The sequence below is a fragment of the Lygodium microphyllum genome, chromosome 22 (genome assembly GCF_053477565.2).
Source record: "Lygodium microphyllum isolate KBCC chromosome 22, Lygodium_microphyllum_v1.1.10, whole genome shotgun sequence".
In the NCBI taxonomy this organism is placed as follows: Eukaryota; Viridiplantae; Streptophyta; class Polypodiopsida; order Schizaeales; family Lygodiaceae; genus Lygodium; species Lygodium microphyllum.
In genome coordinates this window covers 26,106,079-26,116,122 of record NC_141156.1, presented here as the reverse complement: position 1 = coordinate 26,116,122, position 10,044 = coordinate 26,106,079, and the positions used below count along the sequence as shown (strand labels likewise).

At 40.9% G+C, this 10,044-nt stretch overlaps 3 pseudogenes; all 3 read left to right on the top strand.

Moving 5' to 3' along the window:
- The first annotated feature begins 4,911 nt into the window (after positions 1-4,911).
- Positions 4,912-5,574, top strand: LOC148016964 (uncharacterized; annotated as a pseudogene).
- A 204-nt stretch (positions 5,575-5,778) lies between these two features.
- Positions 5,779-9,526, top strand: LOC148016962 (uncharacterized; annotated as a pseudogene).
- Positions 8,148-8,601, top strand: LOC148016963 (autophagy-related protein 8C-like pseudogene; annotated as a pseudogene).
- Positions 9,527-10,044: the final 518 nt, after the last annotated feature.

Here is a 10,044-nt window from a genome sequence, read left to right as displayed (position 1 = left end):
ATGCATAGGAGGGGGAGAGGGAGTGTGTGGAGGAGTGAGTTAAGTGGAGAGAGGGAGGAGTGTGGTGTGGGGATGCATGAGGGAGGGAAGGCATGAAAGCCTCCACGTGTGTGGATCTCCCCCCCTCCTCCCCTTACACACTATAAAGCGTCCCCCTTAAGCTTGGGGGAGGCATGAGAAGGAAGAAGGGACAAGGCAATCGTGCTGTCGCCGTCCGCCACGCCAGGGAGTTGCCACAAAGATCTGCCACCTCTAGTGCCACGTCGTGCTGCTGGCTGCCTCGACACCTCCCTCATCATCAATCACCATCCTCATCTCCTTCTCCGTCGTCCTCTCCTCCAATCATTAACCGCCCCCCTCTAGGTCATTCTGTTGAGAGCAAAAGCTTCTATAGTTAGGCTTCTATAAGCCTCGTTTCCACGAGCCTCCCCGGTTTTAGAAACCGGGCTCATAAGCCCAATTCTTGCACGAGGGGATAAGTAGTCAGACCTTGAAGCCAATTGCAAGGGCTGGAGAAAGTTCATAGTTTGATTAAGGCAAAAAAACGAGTTGCGGAGTCAAGAGCTTCGACATCGGTGGCCCCCAAACAAAAGATGCAAGGCGCTCACACGGGAGTTTCTTCTCCGAGCATACGGGTGGACATCCCTACGAGCCCTCAAGCCCAGGTTCTTAAAAGAATGATTCCGCATTAAAGCAATGCATTAGGCACATTAAATTTTCATGGAAGAATACATTTACCCATGTTTCGAATTCACATAATCTAGCTAAAATACATTTGGGAAATTATCTCCTTGAACGATTTACAAGGGTTAGTGCATGTCATGCAAATTGGGTTGCTTGCATTTCCAAGCTGCAAATCCCAAGCACATATTGCTTAGGTTTAAAAGATGAAATTTTTTAAATGTATCTTTGATTGACTGCAGAAAAAAAAAGTGCACAAGGCATGTAGGTAATTTTCTACTTGTAGATTCGAATGTCATAATCGTTGTCGATGTTGTCCATGTAGTTGCATTGCATGAAAATGAAACCATGGACTTGCATGTTGCATGCAAAGATGCTTGTAGAATGGATTAAGTCAACAATAGTTTTGTGATATTCGTCATGCATGAACTTCATTTATCGAAGTTGTATCTAGAAAAGGTTGCATATTATATTAAAGCCTGAAATTCAATTGCATTAAACAAAAGGTTGTAGGCATAGCTCCTTGATGTAAATCTTTGTAGGTTTTATGCAAGTTATTCTCCAAATTGTCATTCGTCATGACTTTAGCAAGAAAAGAAAGGGTTAGTGCAAACCTTATAGTGCATAGAGGTAATGAATCACATATTTACATGTAATGTGATGTCTTGCAACTATTTACACCCTTAGAACAAATTTAGCATCTCTAAGAAGAGATAGTTTCTTATCGCAAGATAAGTAGACCAATTTGGCTACATCACTTGTAAGGGTATAACCCTCAAGGATTCTTAAAAGCATAAGTAGTTAGCACAACGAACACCTCAAAGTGCTAGCTAAGGTTTAGCATGTTAGAAATTTTGCCTAGTATCGCACTTGGACACCAAGTCGAGACCTTCAAACCCAAAGGTCCTACCCACATTCACGGGATGTTTGGGTTAATTGGACGCCCATACAATAACGATCTAGGGTTTTACCCTAAGGATCGATCGACCTAATACTAAACTTCGGATTGAGTTTAGAATCCCTAGGTCAAGCACTGTGACCTAGTAAGGTTAGGGTTGGGCTGGGTCATGAAGACATCCCAAACCCTACATCCTGTTCAAGCATATTTCTTGACCTAGAAACATCATTGATGGGAGATTGATCCCACAAGTTAAATGCGACTCCTATGTAACAAGTTGCAACGTCGCATGGCTTTGTATTTAAGTCACAAGATGGATTTGCCACTCTTTAGAGCAAGGGTTGGTAGATTCCAAGTACATGCTTAATTTGCAAGAGGATGAGTAGTCATCCTACTACTGAGTTCCCAAGTTAGGGTAACAAGCAATTGATAAATCAAGATAGAGCGACAAAGTCACCACGATTTACTGTCTTAAATTAAGAAACCTAAGGTGTTGGTTAAATTGGGTTAACATGGTATAACCCTAACCCAAGGACACAAGGGTACACAAACAATGAAACCCTTGGGAATCTTGCCAAGTTGCAGTTGATCCCAGATCGAATGATGGACGCATTCGGAGAGAAGGATTCACTCCTTAGCAGTTGGCCAAACAAACGACCACTGGATTGATTGTGTTTGTACAATTTAGGAGCAGTGTTTGTATTGCTTTGCCCAAAGAATTAAAGATGGAAAAATAATTAATGCTACAGGTTTAAGGCCTGGAGGGAGAGGCAACATTATTACCCCTGACTATCTACCTAACCCGAACCAAGGGGGTTGTTAGCCGCGCCGCGGGAATGTGGACGGAACCCGCCGCAAGAGATCTCTCCATTGGGCACTACTTGGAGCACGAGGACCCTTGGGTGCCAGGGGCAGCTGTGGCCATAAATTCCTTGCCTTCCGGGCCCTGCATAAGAGGTCGACGTAACTCGGGATTGGATCTCGAGGCCTGCATACTAGTCTACGGGTGGAATCTTGGATTAGTAATCCCTTAGGATTGCTGGATTGCCTTCGAGCAGATTATGGATTGCCTTCAGGCGGATTATGGATTGCCTTTGGGCGGATTATGGATTAGCCTATGGGCTGGATTATTATGATGTATTCCAAAGACTGATTAATAAGATAAATTGTTGAAAAGGAACTTGTTTGACACTGTTTTCTATGTCAGTGCTAAGATTACGTGAAGGAACCAGTGACTAATTGGATAATTAAGGAAGCTGTTTTATGCTTGTCAAACTAAATGTGGTAGATAATTAGATAACTAAAGCAACCCTGGGGAAAGTGCAATGGATGTGGCCATGGGTCCGTCCTACGGATGGGTGGTCTCGGTTGGCCATGAACTTTTCTCGAAGGAAATGAACAAAAAAGAACGTTGACTTAGAGTCTAGGTTACTAGAATCCCGATTTATGCTGTTTTAGGGGAACGGAATGGGACTATGCCTTATGGGCAGAGAGGTCGATCTTTGCATCCCTCTCGTTACCCATTCTCCTTGAACCAAGTGTAGCATGAATCCTCTTCGACCCTGACATTTTTACGTAAAGTAGTTCGCCTAGGGTTCGACGCTAGCTGCCGTTCTAGGAATTTGACCACTAGGAGAACCGTGATTCAGGTTGGTCCTAAGTGGGAATGGCCATAATGCTTCCGCTTCGTGGCAGACTCGGGAGGACCTAGATCGCAAACCCCGTGACATTCTGTGGGAGTGCCGAGTGGCGCTTTCTAGACTCTTTTCCCGATGGGCTGCTAAGACATGTCCTGCGAGCGAATAGATGGACACGTTACAATGATCTTAATTTTCTGACACCAATATAATCTTATGTGAAATGTTAGGGAATAATCATGCCTCCACGAAAGAGACAACAAGCAAAAAAATATAGGGAGTTCGGGTCTCTTATAGTAAGATTTTATATTCAATTGTTGCTGCTTTGATTTCTTAATATTTCTATGTGAACTAATGATTTATAATTTAGTCAACTAGCAAGGAGAAAGCACAGGGGATTCACTAGTAGTAATAAGGAGACATCACCTGCGTGCAAGAAATATATGAAAATACCCCTTTTCTATCCCCTATTTATGGGACCTTACCTTATAAAATGTACATTCTTTACCCTAAATAACCCGCCTCCCTTACACTCACGTGGTACCATAGGGTAAACCCTAGTGGACCCCCCGGGGGAGAAAGGAGTGTGCGCATCTAGTCCTACAGCAGATGAGAGTGGCGACAATGATTTCTCTCCTATCCAGGTTCTTGTTTGTATGCTTTTTCATGTGTAGTGAGAAAGAAGAGAAAGGGGAAAATGAGGTGGTGGAAATTATAAAAGGTGGAGATGCATTGGCTAAATGCAGGGTTTTAGATGTTTCAAGGTGCCCACCCATTCCCTTTTGTAGGATGTTTCCATATCCTAGGGTTCGAGGTTTGAGAAGTGACACTTCGCTACTCAAAATAGCCTTGGAGGGTGAAACTTACTATCTAGAGAAGGTTATTTTCATTGTCTCTATTGTCTCCCCTTTGGGTGTTGCAATTCTGGTGACAAAGTGAGATAAGGGCTTCATGGGATGCCCACTGGCAAGCTATAGATAAAGAGTTTGAGAATGAGTTGAGAACCAAGAAGGGGTTGTCTTTTCTTTCCAATGAAATGTTCTATGTGTGGGAGGGGAACCATCACACAATGGCTTGGATGGAGCTCATTACAAAGAAATATAAAGATGATAAAGAATGTCATTTGAGGGTCTTTAGCACTATTGTTGATTCAACTAGACTCAATGAAGTCTCCTTGCTTGATGGCCTTCTTTGCATGAATGAGTAAGTTCCTCTCAACACACAATGCGCATGTGATCCTTCTCATTAAATGCATATGTATTAAATTTTTGTTTTTTTTGGAAGCTTGAATGAGCATGCAGTCATAGTCACAAATCTAAAGGATACATTAGTCAATGCTGCAAATATTTGTGAGTGTGACATTAAATCCTTTTTGCAAGAGCAACCTGCTAATGTGGCTAAAACCATGGAAGCCAAAAAGACGCTTGAATCAAAGACTTCACCCCCATGGTATCCGTTGGCTAGAGAGGATTTGGCCTAGCTTGTTTACCAAGTAGATATATATTGGGGCTCTTTCTTGTTATGAGAGGATTAGAAAGTATGATATGCAATGATTTCCCCAAAATTTTGTAGGTTTAGTTTCAAAAGGAAGTAAGAACCAAAGTAGCTGAAGTGACAAAAGGTCTAAGTGCAAAGCAGAGGGCTTTAAAAGAAAAGGAGATCTCCATCGAGTTGCAATGCAAGTACACTAATCGTATGCAAAAAGTGTTGCAATGTTTGATCTGTTTAGAATTATTATTGTTGTGTTTGTCTCCTACTAATATGACAAGGTTTTGGTAAATTTATTAGGTCTTGAATATTATCAATCCATCGCTTGGCAAGGAATGGAGAGACACTTTGTTTTCTCTTCAATTTGATGGAGCAGACACCATTGTGGGTATTGAAAAGTTGAATTTGATAGCAATCTCTTTCGTCAATGTAGAGAAAAAGATAACTTGGTTGAGATTGCTTGAGAGTTCAAGATCTGTTTGCAATACCCATGGTATGCCATCAACAAACACAAAGTTTAGAGCATAAGAGTTTTTCCCTTTTCTTGGTTTATCTCTATGCTTCATAGAAAAAAATTGTCTTTTCTTTGCATGTTTTCATGCTTTCATTATTTCTATCATTGTAGGTGGTTGTCTAAATATTCATTGCTAGACATGATAGAAAACAATGCACTTCTTTCTTTGGAGTAAGAGATAAGAATAGCAGCTACCATAGAGCATCCAATTAATTCGCCCGATGAGCCATCTCTTCGTGTTTACTTTGCATCCATACCATACAAGGGCAGAAAACATATTTTTGGCAACATTAAGAAAACTGGTGCTAAAGAAAAGTCCAAAAAAATGAGGATCAACCTATTCAGTCCCATCTTGATGTAGCCGCTTGTCAATTGTTCTATCAATTGGTTTTCTATTTTAATGCATTTTGTTTGACATTGCAGTGTGTAGTTTATGGGGACCCATATAAATTATCTTTGAATATTCCATGTATTTTTTGCACATGAGAGACCTCAAGCTGCTTCTTGATTTTCCCAAGGCTTGTAAAACATGGGTGGATATCACTAACAAAGATTCCACTATGTATGGGGAGAAGATGATTGCTTTCTTACCATTTGAGATTGAGACATTCCCTTGGTGGATTGACATGCCCTCGTCCCATGTATTTCCAAGTGAGAAAGCTAAGTTTGAGGAATGGCAAAAATCAAAGGGAAAGGGTGCAAGTGGGGGCTGTCTTAGTCAAGGAAAGTGGCTTCCACAACGTCTGTCTCCTCTCTTTCCTTAAGCTTTACTTTTCTAACAAAGAAGTGGTTTTGAAGGTGATCAGATAAGGGGCAAGGAAGCGCAAAGGGGTGAGCATGCTCAAAGAGGCAAGCAAGCTCAAAAGGGCAAGCAAGCTCAAATTAGTGAGACACAGAGTACATGTGACTTTTACTTATTTCACTTTGCATATTCATGTCTCATGCAACTTAGAGAAGGCTAGATCTCTATGTTGGATACTTTATATTCCTTGTAAAATAAAGATTTATGTTTCTTTGTTTGTTTTGTTTTAGATCATGAAATTTTTGTTGATGACAATTCACCACCACTCGATGTTGATATGCATGGTAGCTTTCATAGTGGTATGCTTCTTTTTATAGATATACACAAGTTGATTGTTTTGTATGTTATGCTTGTTGTTCATTCATTATACGTGCTATGATTATTTAGGTCCATCCTCACGTCCTAGATCACCATCCCAAAAAGAATATGTGCCACTCTTGTCCATACAAGGGGGGCTTCTTTGGATCACTCTATCTTTTCATTTGGATGTGGGGATTATATTTCTATGGGTAAGGATTTTGCATCCTCTATTAGAAATGAGGATTATGCAAAGATCCATACTTTTTTTTTTTAAATCAATCAATTGGGGGTGGAGTATAAGAAAAACAAAAAAGACGGTGGTATGGGTTGCTGACTTTGTGCTCTTGGATCTTCCCATGGACTTTATGCATGGATGAGACGGTGTTCCATTTTGGAACAAGGTGTCGGAGGATCATATTTGGCATGGACTTGGAGTGGTAGCAGCTTGTTTGGTGGACTTACGATGGGTTGTTTGTCTTGCCTCCATTTCAGGTGATTCTTTGAGTCAAAAATATGTAAATAGTATTGTTAGGTACTTGTGAATAAGCTTGTTAGGTAATTGTCAATGTTTAAAATGTATTTCTTTCTGTCAAGGGACTCTCCCTCGTGGGTGGAGAAATATGCCTAACTATGTGAGCTGGAGATTTTGCGTAGATTCATAGTTGAGGACTTAGACTTCATGGATGAGGTTACGATGTCATATTGCTGTGCATTCGAGGTGTGAAACCACCCAAAAGTCGTGTGTGTGATTTGATACTTTGTACATACTTAGTTGTTATGTTTGCTCTTTCATTCTATGATGAAGACGGAGAAGAACAAGGAGTTTTGGTAGATTGGTGACTCGAGATGCAATCTCATGGACCACTTTGATTGTGACCAAGGGTTTGTTTGAAAGCCTGTGGCAACATAGGAGCATTCCCAATGGGCCAAGAGATACATGCTGAGATCATCCTAAAGGGCCTAGAAAGAGACTCTGTTGTTGGTGACATGCTTGTGGACATGTACGAAATATGTGACAACTCGTGAATGGGCAACGGCAGTTGATAGAACAAAACTACCGATTTCTATTCTCTACAGGAAGGATCTTGTGAAACTAGATGGTATAGATCCCATGCTGTTGTATGGATATGGATCATATGAGTATCCGATTGAGCCAGAATTTCGATCAAATAGATTAGCGTTGGTTGATAGAGGATTTGTATATGCTGTTGCACACATACGCGGAGGGGGAGAGATGGGAAGAAAATGGTATGAAAATGGAAAGCTATTGAAAAAGAAGAACACGTTTATTGACTTTATTGCCTCAGTAGAACACCTATTGGCACACAATTTTGGTGCTAAGGACAAGTTATGTATCCATGGGAGAAGTGTAGGTGGTCTGTTGATTGGTGCTGTCTTAAATATGAGACCAGATTTATTCAAAGATTACATACTGGGAACCTGCTAAATATGAGGCCAAATCTGAGGGACGCTAATTTGGTGTGGAACGAAAAGGAAGGAAAAAGAGGCTTTTCTGGGGTAAAAAGGAGGAGCTTTTTTTGAATTGGAAGGGAGGGAAATAGACGGTACTCTGCGCTGGACGAGGAGAAAAATAGACTAAGGCGGAAGAAACGCAGGAAGGACAGGGGCATGATCGTTGAGGATGAAAAGGAGGATAGCACTGGTCAGACCATTGTGAAGGGGTGTGAGATTACATGCAATTATTGATGCATGCCTCGTTCAAGGTTGTTGGCCTGGTGATTTGCTCGTTTTCCATTACTCAGATCTGTGCCCTTACGTTTTTTTTTTCCCTTTCTCTATGCTGCTTTTTCGGCTATCATTTATAGATTCCTTCATGTTGTTGTCAGTAGTTTCGTTCGTGAATTGCCGATTTCATCAATGCAGGAGTGAAATGGCCAAGAGCTCTTTTAAAGAGGAACATGATCTAGAGAAGAGGAAAGCTGAAGCCTCTAGGATTCGTGAGAAGTATCTCGACAGGATTCCTGTAATAGTTGAGAAAGCTGAAAGAAGTGACATTCCAGACATAGATAAGAAGAAGTACCTTGTACCAGTTGACCTTACTGTTGGTCAATTTGTCTATGTTATTCGGAAGCGGATCAAATTAAATGCAGAGAAGGCAATCTTCATCTTTGTAGACAATGTTCTTCCGCCTACTGCTGCAATTATGTCGGCTATCTATGAGGAGCACAAAGATGAGGATGGCTTTCTTTATGTTACATACAGTGGAGAGAACACCTTTGGGTTGTGCTGAAACCGTACATATGAAGAGCGTACAATGATGAGGGTGTTCGCAGGACATTGGAGTCATAACATAACAGCATATTCTTGAATTCTTATCATCACCCATAAGTCCAAAACTTATCAAGGGAAAATTGCAAAGGCTAGAACAACGATGGAAGATAAAGAGTTAATGGATTTTCTATTTTCTTTCATGGATTCGGGGAGGATGAACTGAATGAACCGATTTCTTCATCTTGAACCCTTGTTTTGTTATTAACAGAAATTAAACAGAGACTTGGCATCATTTTCTCATCTGGCTTACTTGCTTGATGGATCTTCTATTCTGAAATTTATGAAGGACTTCTGAAGTTGCGACATTGCTTTCGAAACCCTGCTACAACGATTGAGGGTATTGCCATAGAGGTATTTGACATGGTTATTGTACACTTAGTTTTCTTGGTGCTTTGTCGTTCTTGATTAGTTTGTGACATGTCTCTATTTTTTGTCATTATTGTGCAACAGATGGATGTCTTCTACTTTTACATGCTACGACGTCGAGGCTACATGGCCTATTTATGTCTTCAGGAGAGTTCCACATTACGACATGATCATGCTGTGCAGTTCTCATGGCATGTCATTCGTCACTGTTTGCCAGATACTACGAGGGTATTGGAGGCTGGCGAGGAGGCACATTTGAGAACAGGTGTGCAGCAGAGTGTCAGATTTGTGCGATGCTTTCTAGAGGCTCTTTGTCCTCCCGAAGGATTGGCTTTGGAGATGGTAGTGGTACAAACCCTTTGATGCGTGCATGCATCGCATTTGGCTGCCCCTGTTATTCTTTTGATAGTGACCCTAACATTGTTGGTAGTATTCTACAACCTTTGGTAGAGGAACCTTTTACAGGTACTAGAGATCAATCCAGCTTAGACGAGGAGATTTCAGAGAGTGAGCTAGTGGATGATGCATATGGTTTCCCTTTTGATTAGTATGGTTACTACTATTGACTTATTTAGGACATTATATGCACTCTAGGATGATATGCTTTTGTGTGTGAGTTTTTGCCATGTGCTTTGAAATGTTAATGAAATGCAGTTTATAAAATTCTTATTGTAGTTTACTACCATGTTATGAGGGGGAAGTTGCAAGGGAGATGAGCAAGGGTGCCTCCTATGATACAATCAAGACAAAAACCAACAAAGGGAGAAGAGTGGGATGTTGTTTTGTAAATGATGAGTGTGGAGAAGAGAGGGTGTGAAGTGTATTGAGATTTTGGTGTTATGTTAAGACAATGACTATTGTGCTAAGACTATGAGTATTATATGGGTTGGTTTGAAAAATTTGACAACCTCGGGTCTTTTAATCTCTATCATATGGATTAATTATCAAATTTGAGCAAGCATGGAGTGTTTTTTTGTTGCTTCAAGTCTTGGTGTTGTAAGGTTTGAGAGTTTTCAATAAACAATTAGAGTAGATAAGAGGTGCGATTTTGGTTTTGTAGTGGTTG